Source organism: Heloderma suspectum, chromosome 2 (genome assembly GCF_057233095.1).
Source record: "Heloderma suspectum isolate Gila_16-S chromosome 2, 16-S_ref, whole genome shotgun sequence".
NCBI lineage: Eukaryota > Metazoa > Chordata > Lepidosauria > Squamata > Helodermatidae > Heloderma > Heloderma suspectum.
In genome coordinates, this window is record NC_139459.1 from 356,127,254 (window position 1) to 356,141,441 (window position 14,188).

The 14,188-nt window shown below is 48.4% G+C and overlaps 1 long non-coding RNA gene across 1 annotated transcript; it reads left to right on the forward strand.

The window, feature by feature from the left end:
• The first annotated feature begins 7,145 nt into the window (after positions 1-7,145).
• Positions 7,146-13,721, forward strand: LOC146355527 (uncharacterized). Its single transcript, XR_014787452.1, has 3 exons — positions 7,146-7,333; positions 7,984-8,093; positions 12,471-13,721. It is a non-coding gene; the product is annotated as an uncharacterized LOC146355527 (long non-coding RNA).
• Positions 13,722-14,188: the final 467 nt, after the last annotated feature.

Here is a 14,188-nt window from a genome sequence, read left to right on the forward strand (position 1 = left end):
TTACTTCAAAGTCTCAAGCAGTTTCTACCTGATTTACATTTTATGATAGAAGAGCATGGAACAAACACAAAATACATAGCAGTTGCAACCAGAACACAGTTTATTGTCTTTAAGAATTAGTAAGGAGCATTCCCTTCAAGGCAAAATGTCTTACTCACATGGCATTTCTGAGCTGGGGAGCTGGGATCTCAGGAGAGAAGTCATCCTTCTTGTCTCTCCTTCCCATCTTGCATCAGCTACCTGAGACAGATGGGAGGAGGGCAGTGAGAGGTCCTTCTGTCAAGGTTCACAGGGTAGGGATGGTGGAGAGTTCTGCCATGGACTCCAGTTAGGCCGGATTCTAAAGAATCGCCCCCCCCCCCGGAGTCCGTGGCAGAACAGAAGACTTATCTCTGCCTCCCCGCAGACTTATCTCTGCCTCCTCCGGCTCCGGATTGCCAGCAATACAGCCGCCATGCCGTATGACTGGCTGAAGGGGACTTGACTGACCTTGTCCTGGATGCCATTTGTGTCCGCAGTCAGTCAAGTCGTAGGGATGGCGGAGAATTTCTCCACGAATCTCTGGGAGGCCGAATGCCAACGCATTCGCCCCCCTGAAATTGGTGGTGAAATTCTCCGCCCTCCCCCCACCCCCCCCGGGATGGGACTTACCTCTATCGAATGTCCCTTTCGGCGTCGGGTCCCAGCGGCGTTTCGGCGGGCGTTTCAGCGGCGGCAGCAGCCAGTCTTCTGACCGGCTGCCACCGTCGCCATTTCCCCGTAAAGTATAAAACAAAAAACAAAACAAAAAACCACGTGATAGGCTACGTAACGATTTCCATAGCCTATCACGGCTAGATTTTCAAAGTCAGCTGTGATTGGCTACATAAATCTTTACGTAGCCTATCACGGCTGACTTTGAAAAAAAAAAAAAGGGTGTATGCAAATGGCGGCGCCCATGGGCGCCGCTATTTGCATATTCGCTTTTTTTCCCCCCAAAGTCAGCCGTGATAGGCTACGTAAATCTTTACATAGCCTATCACGGCTGACTTTGAAAATCTAGCCATGATAGGCTACGTAAATCTTTACGTAGCCTATCATTTTTTTTTTTTACACTTTATTTTTTTATTTTGCGGCCGGGGAGACGGGGCGCTTCCCCCTGGCCAGAACTTCGGCGTGGAGAGATGGGGCGCCTCCCCCCCGGCCTGAATTTCGGCAGGGAGGGGTGGGGCGCCTCCCCACCCGCCAAGAATTTTTTGGGGAGAACCAAAGCGCCTCCCCCCCACCCTGAAAAAAGCTGCGGGACGAGGTAAGGGACTTTCGTCCATCTCTAGTCAAGTGCCCTTCGGCCTGCGATATGGCATGGCGGCCGTATTGCTGGTGCTTCGGAGCTGGCCGGCGGCTCTGGGGAATTGCTGCAGAGAGGAGCCAGCGGGTGAGGATCGCCTCCCGCGCCCTGTGAACCCCCCCCCCAACTGGCAGGTAGGGGATTTGTACATCCCTATCACAGAGAGGAAGGCCAAGATATCTTCTCAATCATCCCAGAATGCAGGACACAGATTAATGGGCTCAAGTCTTGCTCCAGGGATGAGGTGGACATTTGCTCTCCCAAAATCTGTGCTCCAATTTCCCAGAAGTTTTCTCACACCGTGAAAGAGGCTTCCATTGTTCTACTTCATTCTGGATATTTTGCAATTTATTTTTGAGCTTGTCTAATCACATCTGGCCTCCTAGATGGCCAGCATGTCTTGACTGGAAAAAGCCCCATGGCAGAAATTCCCTCACGATATCTTCCACTGGGCTTTAATTGAAGTGTGGGAAGCTGCAGAGGCTGCCAGCTGCCAGGGAGATGATCGTACAATGAAAAATAGGGCTCGTGTGCTCACTACTTACTAAGATAATCCCAAGAAATCCAGCCCCAACTCATGAGAATTTCACCAAAATTTCTTCACCATTGAATTTCCTTTCCAAAGCAATTTCTCTTCGATCAAATTGAAAGAGAGCAGTTGACAAAAATGTAGGAGAAATTTTCGGCCCAGCACTGGCCTCTCCCTCCATCCAGTGAAAGAGCACCAGGGGAAGGGTGAGGAGTGGAAGGCTAACAGGGCTTTAGCACCCTGGGGACTCATCTCAGTCCAAGCAGAGAGAAGAGGCCTTGGGGCTACACTTTACACCCCCTCTGGATCCCCCCTCCCTCCTGGAGGAGCAGTTAGCGGCACCAAAGCTGGGGCAGCGGGGTGCCAGAGTGCCGACCACCAAGAGAACATGTAAAAAAGAAAAGAAGGGCAGGGAGAAAAATCTGCAGCTGGCGCCAAGCTCTGGCCTGGAGAAAACCCCCCCACACACCTGCTTCCAGCCTGGAGACAATGGGCCAGGCCCGGAAATAACAGGCCACAAGTAGAGATCTGGCAACCCTCTGTAGGGCACCGTGGGGCATTTCAGAGGTGGCTCTGAGTTCCAGGTCTCCTGTTTGAAGGGAGGGGCAGCAGTGCTGGAGAGCCACGCAGGCAGAGTAATCTCTGCGTTCCTCAAACCCTCCACTCCCTGCATGAGGCTGGCACAGGGGCAGCAAGGCACACTGTCCACTGATATATAGACACAGTTGTACGTTGCCACACACAGGCAGGTGGCAGTAGGCCCAGCTGGGTTTTACTCTGGTTTTATTTTGGTTGTATTGCTATATAGTGGTTTTAACTTTGTTATGTTTTATATTGTTTTACTGTGTGCTCTTTGGTTTTAATTTTTGTGAACTGCCCAGAGAGCTTCAGCTATTGGGTGGTATAGAAATGAAATACATACATACATACATAAAATAGCTGCCAGCCCAGCCACATGACAGTGATGCTAACTTTGGCTGCCTTGAACTCCTCCTTTCCAGAAGATGGGAGAAGGTATTGCAGCAGGTGCCTCAGTGGTCTGGCAAGTTGGTTTTCACTGAGCCTGATCAGTTTGCCTTCTGTGGAACTGGAAGAGATGATAGAACAAGCCGTCCTTGAGCTTGCTGAAATTCGGCAGAATCCACTTGAAACCTTGTTCTGTATTCAACCTGTTTTTCAGGTAGCTGAAATGAGAAAATTGAATATATCTGTGTGTATTTGCCAAAAAAAAGTCACCTTACTTCGTTATACTGAAGTGTGAAAACACATCTTATTTTTGGGAACCGGCCACCCATTTCTTTCCCCTGTTCCTAGGTCAGTGACAGGTTTGTCAGTCAAGTTCCCAGGGATAGACATGAGTTCCCTTTGTTTTTTCCGGATGGTCCCCAAACCAGAACCTCCTTACCTTGGGATTGTCCAACTGCTCCTGCATTTCAGATGGACTTGGGTCGGTCTCATCGCTCCAGACAATGACAACGGAGTAAGGATCCACCCGTGCTCATGAAAAAAGGAATTTGCATTTCCTCCGCAGGAAGCATCCCAGTGCTGGATAGGAATAAAAGGAAGGTCAACATAATTTCATATTTTATGGACACTCATGTCAATGTAGTTGTTTTTCCAGTGGATTCTCAGATCATAATCACTCAAGTATAAATCACTCATAGAGTTGAATAGATCAGAAAATCAACTGTGGGGAAAGTTTTGATTGCAACAGCTCTGCAGGATCTCAGTGTGAGCTTTTTGTCCAAAATGGTTGATCTCCAGCACACCCATGTTGCTGTGTCCTTCTTAATCTACAAAAACATAAGGACACAATATGACAACGTGGGCTCATTTTTCATTGCTGCCAATCACTTTTCGGAGACAGTATTTCATTGTTCATATGTAGGGAAGATGTTGTCTGTGAAAGCCTGGAAAAGATGTACAGAAAAGGAGAACTGGGAGAAATTGCCCCAAGATGTGATTGAAAAGATCCTGTCTCAAGACTCCGACAGCATTTGCAGTTTCATCCAGGCTGTGGCATGGACCTTCCATGCTGCATACTCATCTCGACTGAACAGAATGAGGTTGGTGGGTGGACAGAAGTCAGCACTTCAAAGGATACATTCATGGCAGGTATTCCTTTTTCACTCACAAACGTTGCCTTTGCCTCCATTTTTCCCTCCACTTTCCCCCGAGGAACTCTGACCCAGTTTTTGTCCTCACAACAGCCCTGTACTTTAGGTTAAGCTAGCACGCTTGTTAGTAAAACCACAGTGGGGATTTGAACCCAATTGGGGGCAGGGATGTGGCAGCAGACATACTGTGGTCTGTCGGGTGCCTCTGTCAGGAATCCTTTTATTTTTGAGTTTTCATTTTGAAAAGGTGTTGAGGAACAAACGGGGATTCTGTGCCTGTACCACGTAGCCCACTACTCAACAATCTGCCAACATGGGCTTGCCGGGGTGGTCTCAGGTGGGATGTCGGGGCCTCTTAAGGTCACTGTGTTGACTCAGTTCAATATTCATGCACAGGCTGCTCTGTTGCAACTGGCTTAGACCTTCCTGGCTGTATCACTAGGAGGCCAGTGGCTAATATCATGATGGGGCAGGCGGGGGGGGGGGTGTTAGGCCAGCAGAGGTGGAACCAACCGTTTACAGGAGGTGGAACATTCTTTGTATCCCCAACAGCCAGCAACCCATACCACGGAAAGGAAGAACTGTACATACAAAGTACGATTGTACATGCAAAATAAGGGCTGGGGAAATCACAGCCACAGAAAAGCACTCTTTGGATCCACATTCTCTTCTTCCAGAAACAACCCACAATCATACAAAATCATGATGCTGCCACTTCAAATAACAATATTCTCAGGGCTGCACAGCCTCGGCCAGCTGAAAGCCAGGATGGGACCCAGGCTTGCATTCTGCATGACGTGGAGGAAACGGGTGGCCATCTCCAGTGAGCCTTGTACGCTGCAGCAATACTGAACTCACATGTCACATACGCACATACGCACACACAGAGGGAGAGAGAGGGTTGACAGTGTACAATATTAATGCAAAACCTTTTTTCACTACATATTTTTGTGGAAATCATCTTCCATGCTTTCCTGGAAGCATCAAAGGACTTCGATCTCTTCCATGGCAGAAACTGAAAACTGAGGTACAAACACAAGCTTTTCCTTTGACAAGATGCAGCACACATCTACAGAACACAGAAACATACAGCCATGCCCTCTCTCGTACACACACACACACACACACACACACACTCAAGAAAGAGATATAAACTGACTCTGCCTCATTCGGATGCAACAGCCGAACAGGATTCACAGACTTGCTGGCCCAGGAGATTTTGCTTCCTGAGGTGGACTAGCAAATGCTGCCCATTGATCTCTGGCTGATCTGGGCCAATCGCGATATCTCAGCGTAACCATTGTAATACAATGAAGAAAATAATTCCAACTAGGAAAACGTAATTGTCTTACACCATGTTCATATACATCTCCTGTAAGCTATGTAAAATAGCCATCTGTGAATCGCACCACTGCGCGCGCATATTAGCATGCATGTGCACTACAGAGCAGACGCATCCTGCACTCCCCTTGAGTACTTACCTTACTCAGACCCTGGGGAGGGAGCCTGAAGTCGGACACCAACTTTTACAACTCATATCACCCATTCAAAATCGGGAAAACCTCTTGCTTTTCATATGCCCTACTCACATAGCAAGGCATTCACATAGAGAGACACATCTATCCTCTTTCCTTAAGGATTCAAACGTATGCAGACTTACATGGGAGTAACTCCCATTGAATTTAGAGAGACTTACTTCTTAGTAGACTTATAGGATTGCTCCACAACCCCTGTTAACCTCTACTCCCTCTCTCTTACAACCCCCCCCCCCCACACACACACCTATTTCTCCAGAGCACCAGACAGAAAGCAATTTGTGGCTGAGTCCAGATTTAAGACAGCAATGATGATGATGAGGAGGATGAATTATATATTCCACCACCTCCACCATACCCTATTTACATGCCAGGATTTCACTGAGCTGGCTCCTCTTGGTACACAGAGAAAGAGCAAGCAAGAAAGCAAGCATGAGCGCACACATACACTTGCTCGCTCGATCGCTCGCTCGCTCACTCACTCACTCACTCACTCATTTCTTGCCTTTTGCACCTCTTTTTAAGCATAGCTATTGGCTGGCTTTGCTCAGCCAGTGACCAGGCCAGGACTGCCTTGAATGGAGACAACCCCATTGGCCAATAGATCCCCTCCCTTGCGGACGGACAGAAGGGGTCTTCTCCAACCAGGTGGTACACGCTCAGTGCTTGCAGTGAGCAAATTTGATAGTACTAGTAGTAGTGGTAGTGGTGGTATGGGTATTATTACTATTACTACTAATATTAATATTATTATTATTATTATTATTATTATTATACATGTGCCTAAAGGTAGCAGCCTCAGCCCAGGAAACTGGGCAGCCTCAGAACATTTCAGGGCTCTGCGCCTGCGTGAGCATTCACAGTTGAGGAAAGGAATAGGGTTGGCGGAGAATTTCTCCCCGAAACTTCGGGGGTCCGAGCGCCAACGTGTTCGGCCCCCCGAACAAGTTTCTGGGAGAAATCCTCCGCACCCCCCACCCCCTGCACCCCCCCCGGGACGGGACTTACCTTCGCCGAATGTCCCTCCCGGCGGCGGGTCCGGCCAGCGGTTCGGCGGGTGTTCGAGCGGGGCGGGAGCGGCAGCTGGTCTTTTGACCGGCTTCCGCCGCCGCCATTGCAATAAAAGAAAAAAAAAACGCCCCCTGATAGGCTACATGACGATTAACGTAGCCTATCACGGCTAGATTTGCAAAGTCAGCCGTGATAGGCTACTCAATCATCACGTAGCCTATCACGGGTGACTTTAAAAAAAAAAAAAAGTGTGTACGGATAATGGCGGCCCCCATAGGGAGCCGCCATTCCCATTCCTTATTTGGTCGCTGTAGTCTACGTAAATGTTTACGTAGACTACGGTGAAAATAAGGGCAACACTATTTGCGTTGCCCTTATTTTCGCCATAGTCTACGTAAACATTTACGTAGACTACGGCGACTAAATAAGGAACGCGAATGGCGGCTCCCTATGGGGGCCGCCATTAGCGTACGCGCTCTTTTTTTTTTTTTAAAGTCACCCGTGATAGGCTACGTGATGATTGACGTAGCCTATCATGGCTGACTTTGCAGATCTAGCCGTGATAGGCTACATGAATCGTCACGTAGCCTATCAGGGGGCGCTTTTTTTTTTTTTTTTTAACTTCCGCGTTCGCGGCCGGGCGAGGAGGGAAGCCTCCTCCCCGGCCTGAATTTCGGCCAGGGCGAGGCGGGAAGTCTCCCCCCCGGCCTGAATTTCAGCCGGGCCGAGGCGGGAAGCCTCCCCCCCCGGCCTGAACTTCGCTGGGGGACCAGCGAAGCGCCTCCCCCCCACCGCCAACGTCCTTCGAGGACAGGTAAGGGACTTCCGTCCTCCCCTAGAAAGGATGCTCCCACTGGGAAAGGATGCGCTCAGCCCAGAGCTGCTGCTGCCGCCGCCGTGGCCGCCACCAAAGACTGCTGCACAGGGAAGTGCCTCAGCAAAGCTTCTTTTTCAAATAAAGGCAGGCGATTTGGTGGGGTTGGAAGAACAATCTCCATTTTATGCTCTATTTTTTTCATATGACATGACTCCTGGGTGGTATCTGACCCTCCCGCCCTGAAAGACCCACTGCCTCTGGCTGTGTCAGATGATCTCCCTCTGGTTTTTGGTTATGTATAATGGGATGATGATGATCTGGGTATGGAAGCAAAGACTGTGTATTTGCCATGGAGAGATCACAACCTGGCTGGATTTAGAGACTTACCAGAACTGCCCCACTTTGCCTTGAGCTGCAAGGCCTGGAAGCACCATGTATGCACATTCGCTTGAACATGAGTAGAACTCTCCAGGCAACTGGGAATTCTGCAGACAGGCTAAGATACCATGTTGAGGCACAATGCTTGAGCAGGGCTCATCGTCCTGGAAGACTTGCTGCAGATTAGAGGTCCCCATGTGGAGAGCCAAGATGTACGTACAACAGAATTTCCTCTTTACCAAATGGATGTTTTTCCCATGACATTCTAGCTTCACCCTTTCCTGAGACATTTCCAGCTTTACATTAGTTCCATGGTTGGAGTTGGAGGACTCCAGGGGGAGGGATGGAGCGCCCCATCTCGAAGCAGATCCACAAAATGGTAAGTGTCTTTCGTACATCCCTAGATGGGCATCTGTATCCTCTGGCTGGGGATCTATCCTCCATTCCCAGACTCCAACATGCATTCCCAGACTGGTCAGATCATCCTGCAATGCAATGAAGCATCTGCCATCATGCTTTATAGTGCTCTTGGCTACATGGGCTTCCTGGCTGCCATCTGCTTCATGGCGGCTTTCTTAGCCAGGAAGCTGCCTGGGGCATTCAATGAAGCCCAGTTGATCACCTTCAGTATGTTGGTCTTTTGCAGTGTTTGGGTGTCATTTGTGCCGACCTACCTGAGCACCAAAGGGAAATACATGGTGGCTATGCAGGTTTCCTCCATCTTGGCCTCCAGTTTGGGATTGCTGGGTTGCATCTTTCTCCCCAAGCGCTAAATTATTGTATTGAGGCCGGACCTGAATAAAAAGGAGCATCTAATTCTGAAACCAAAAGACTGCTTGTGACAGAAGTACACCTACTTTGTCCAGCATGGCAATGATGGTCTTCCTTTGTGTGCTGTTCTAACAGACGGTTGATTGATGCTGGGATTGGTCCAGCACATCTGGGATGGCCCCATTGTGGGGAAGGCTGATGTAGAGTATGGCTATAAGTGTGACAGATTTGTCCTTGTCCTGTGATGTCATGCTATAGGGGTTGGATATTTGGTGATTACACATCTCGTGTAAAGATAACCTGGGGTCAACTCGTGAAGCTGATTGGTGGGAGGTTCAGGACAGGTAAAAAGAAGGACATCTTCACACAGTGTGTAGTAGGGATGTGCGGGATGCTTATCTCTGGGTCTGGGGGGGGTTGTCAGCGGGGGTGGGGAGGCGATCCGTCCCTCCCTCCCAGAATCCTAGCCGGCTGGCTCCGGAGCACGAGCAATATGACTGCCATTGATTGCCTTATCACTGGCAGGGAGGATTGACTGCGGATGCAAATGGCATCCACTATGCCATTTGCAGCCCTAAAGGTTTTAGTTTAAGCTAAATACAGCCATAAATGTAGGGATGGGGTAGAATTTCTCCCCAAAACTTCGGGGGGCCGAGTGCCAACGTGTGCGGCCCCCTGAAGTAGTTTCGGGGAGAAATTCTCCTCACCCCCCCTGCCCCCGCACACCCCCCCCGGGACGGGACTTACCTTTCCCGAATGTCCCTCCCGGCGGCGGGTCCCGGTGGCGGTTTGTCAGGACTTCGACAGGGGCAGAGGCGGCAGCCGGTCTTTCGACTGGCTGCCGCCGCCGCCATTCCAATAAAAGTAAAAAAAAAAAAAAAAACGCCCCCGTGATAGGCTACGTGACGATTAACGTAGCCTATCATGGCTAGATTTGCAAAGTCAGCCAAGATAGGCTACGTTAATCGTCACGTAGCCTATCACGGGTGACTTTAAAAAAAAAAGCGCGTACAGCTAATGGCGGCCCCCATAGGGAGCTGCCATTCACGTTCCTTATTTGGTCGCTGTAGTCTACGTAAAGATTACGTAGACAACGGCAAAAATAAGGGCAACGCTATTTGCATTGCCCTTATTTTCTCCGTAGTCTACGTAAAGATTTCCGTAGACTACAGCGACCAAATAAGGAACGCGAATGGCGGCTCTCTATGGGGGCCGCCATTTGCGTACGCGCTTTTTTTTTTTTAAGTCACCCGTGATAGGCTACGTGACGATAAACGTAGCCTATCATGGCTGACTTTGCAGATCTAGCCGTGATAGGCTACGTTAATCGTTATGTAGCCTATCACGGGGGCTTTTTTTTTTTAACTTTTTATTTCGCGGCCGGGCGAGGCGAGGCGCCTCCTCCCCGTCCTGAATTTCGGCCGGGCGAGGCGGGAAGCCTTCCCCCTGTCCTGAACTTCGGCCGGGCGAGGTGGGAAGCCTCCCCCCCCGGCCTGAACTTCGGGGGGGCAGCGAAGCGCCTCCCCCCCACCGCGAAGCAAGCTGCGAGACCAGGTAAGTGGCTTTCGTGCACTCCTACATAAATGGCTGCATTTAGCTTAACCAAAGGCCTTTACGGTTCAACCGGGCTGGGTTGTTTTGACTCCGGCCTCACTGGGGTCCATGGAGGATTTCTCCCCCATCCCTAGTGTGTACTTAAACCATGGAATTTGCTGCCACAAGATGTAGTGATGGCCATTAATTTGGATGACTTTAAGGGGCATTGGACAGGTTCATGGAGGAGGAGGGTATCAAGGGCTGCTAGTAACAATGGCTATAGCTGTGTCCAGTATCAGAAGCAGCATGCCTAGGTACACCAGTTCCTGGGGAACATGGGCAGGAGGGTGCTGTTGCTAGTGGTGTACGAAACTCCGCTTAGCTGGCTCCGCCGGGATCCGCAGGTGGGGCGAGGCGATCCGTTCTTTCCCTCGGAATCCTGCCCAACCGGCTCCACTCCACGGCCAGGCCGTGGAGCCGCCGGCCAGGACAGCCCGCAAAGGGACCTCCAGCGGCTGCTGGACTGGTGCGGACGCAAATGGCGTCCTGCATAGGGAATGCCATTTGCATCCCTACGCAAGCCCGTAACAGCCTATGTAAATATTTATGTAGCCTATCACGGATAAAGCAGGGACGCAAATGGCGAAGGAGATGCCATTTGCATCCCTGCTTTAGCCGTGATAGACTATGTAAATATATACATAGCCTATCACGGGCCGGCCTAGGGACTGAAATGGCGGCTGCTATGATGGCTGCCATTTGCGGCTGCAGCAGCCTGGCAGTGGCCGGAGCTGCAACCGCTGCCGGAACCACAGCCGCAGCCAGGTAGGCTCCGTTTCGAGGGGCTTTCATGGGGTGATGGGGCGGGGGGCTCCGTTCCACCACAGATTCTGGCTGGCCAAATTCACTGGAATTCAGCCCCCCTGAGATCCATGGCAGAATTCTCTAACATCCCTAGCTGTTGCACTCATGTCCTGCTTGTGAATTCTTTGTGGGCAGTCAGCTGGTTGGCCACTGTGTGTATAGAATGCTAGACCCTTGGTCTTATCCAGCATGGTTCTTCTTAACATTGCAAAGACACAGAGAGAGGAAGACAGACAGACAGACAGACAGACAGACAGACAGACAGACAGACAGAGTGGTGTGTGTGTGTGTATGTGTACCTTGGGGAGACTTTTTTTTCAAAAACCAAGGAAATTCAATCATCAAAAAACCTGCTGGTTTAAAAGACCAGATGATAAGGCTATCTCACGTTGGTCCAAACTCCATAAAGCCAGGAAATTGGAAGCTAAGGCTGATGCCTTATCCGACGTGCCCCGTGATCACTCATGATGTTGTACATTGTCACAAATTGTGCTTGCTTACACCTTACCCTCCAAGCACCCACACTTTTCCTGGGTCTTTCAGTCCCAAATCCACATGGGGAGGGTGGAGTGCCTGGGACCAGCAAAGATGCTCCGTGTTGTCCTGGTCCTGCATTGCCTTATGAAGCAACTGTACTGCTCAGGCATCAGCCTTAGCTTCCGGTTTCCTGGCTTTGTGGAGTTTGGACCAACGTGAGATAGTCTTATCATCTGGTCTTTTAAACTGGCAGGTGTTTCGATAATTGAATAGTATAATAGGTGAGGACCAGATTGAGTGTAAAGCTGGCCATTCAACTTTAGACCATTGTTGTGTGTTAGCTCACTTGGCAGAGAAACATCCCTCAGTTCCTGGTGGGCAGCTTTTCACTGCCGTTATTGATTTATTATTTATTTATCAATTTATTTGTATTTGGCCTCTTATCTTTGCAATTTTGACTCCCATGCTCTCAAGCTATCCAATACTAAGATACCTCTAATTTTCCATGCTGATGATGCTGTACTGCTGTCACTTTCCAGAACTGGGTTAAGTCGCTTTTTGTCTGCATTTGTGATTTATTGCTCCGAGAACAGCCTGACCATCAATTACAGCAAGTCTAAAGTTTTAGTGTTCTCAAAAGCCTGTAAACAATATAAATGGGCTTCCTTCAAATGGTAACAGCATCAAGCAAGTCTCCCACATAAAATACCAAGGCATACATATGCAGAGCACCAGATTCTGGTCTGAGCAACATAGGCAGGTGATTGATTCAGCAAACCTTAGCCAGCAGCTGATCTCAAGATTTTTCTTTCTGCAAGGTGGTCAATTCATCCCCTCTGCAATACAAATTTACAAAGCTAAGACACTGGCCAGCTCACTCATGGCATTCCTGTTTGGATGTCGGGATTCTATTCCCAAAGGGAAAGAGTCCAGCCTATATTCATTAGGAAGCTATTGGGCCTTCCTTCTGGTGTGGGGAACCCAGCAGTCTATCTGGAAGTGGGTATCCAATCAGTTGAATGCAAGGTATGGATTGATGCCTCCAAATGGTGGTTAAGTTTATTCTTCCTAGCAGTTCCTGACAACCATCTCTCCTTACTGCTTTCAGATTCCTCTGTTGCCTGCTGGATGAGAGCAACTGAGAAGGAAGTACATAGGCTAGGCTTCTCTGTGGAAGTCCAGGGCAATGATGGGCTTGAGAAGGCCCAATTTCTTGTTGTTCAAAGGCTAATCGACGTAGATCTACAGCATCTGAGAACTGCTGCAAATGAAGCTTGTTCTCCATCACTTTATACTAAATATAATGATTCTAAAAATTACGGGATCACTGCAGCTCCACATCTGTACACATCAACCGTCCCAAAGTACAGAAGTGCATTTGCTCTTGCCAGTTTTACTAGGCTGCCATCGGCACTATTAAGTGGATGATTTAGTAAGATCCTGATTAGTGAACAAATATGTTTCTCTGGTGCTGGAGGAACAGAATCAGTTGAACACATTTTCTTACATTGTAACATCTATAGGGAATGCAGAGAAGAGCTGATTTCCCCATGATTAACAGCCTTCCAGGAAGCAGCTCTGCCACTTTGGTATCAGCTTGTTGAAGGGATGCGACTTCTTGTGTCGTTGCAAGGGTTTCCCATGATTTCAATGCAGAGGAGGAAAAATGTTATTTTCTTGAAAGAAGGAACATTGTATTTTGTCATTGTACTAGTTTTAATTGTGTTTTATAGGTTTCATATTGATTTTGATGATCTGTGACCATAATACATTGTTGTTGTTTTTATTGTTGACTTTTACTGTTGTTTTATGGTTTTTGTATTTTTTCACCTTTAATATTTTAATTGTTTTCATGTATTTTATTGTTGTTAGCCACTGGGGGGAATCTACCCTGAAAGGGGGCCAAGAAATAGTTTAAATACATGAATGAATTAATTAATACATGAATTCATCCATTCACTAATTTTTTTGACATATTGTAACACTAAATACATAAAGAATTTGTTTTGTTTTGTTTCCCTGAAGGTCAGTTGAATTTTGACATGACCCTTGTCTTTGGAACTCCTGTATCCTGTTTCCTGGATATATGGGAAGCCAGAGTTAAGGGTTGTATTCATGGAGAAGGATAAGCCGTTTTCCCCAGTAATCTCTTTAAACTCCTTGAACACCAGGATGGCACCTACCAAGTGGTCCAGGGCTGAGTAAAACCACCCCAAGGTGGGCCAAACAATGACATCCACTGCAATGTCCAGTATAAATATTGAAGTATATTGATTCATGAACCAAGCAGACACAACTTCAGAAATGGTCAGTTGCTTTAAAAAAATGAAATAAAATGTGAAGTTAACTAGCTAATGCCAGTCAAAGTGTGTTGAGTGGCTGCCTCGCTGAATCATGAAATAGAATTGCACCAGTGAATGGTGCAAACACGTTTTCTCCAGATGGGCACCTGCCCAAGGAGCCAGAGAGAGTCAACAATTTTGCAGGAGTGATTTCTGCTCTCTTATAATTATACAAATCATGGTTATTTATTCCACTTCTCACCAAAGCTTGAGGGATTTTGATGTCCAAAGATCACTTTTGAAAATGATGCAAGGAACCTTGGATCAAGAGCAATCGTTGGTGACTCTTCATATCTGAACTTGAAACACTGGTGCATAAATAGCTTCTGAGCCTCTCAGAGCCTGGGGAGAGATGCAGGGAAGGCAGGCTCTAGGCCAGTGTGAGGTTTCATAGCATGAGCATCCCCATCTAGGGTGGCCAAGTGTCCTACATTACAGAGGACAATCTTCCATTTTGGAGAGCTAGCAGAGGACAGTCCTGCAT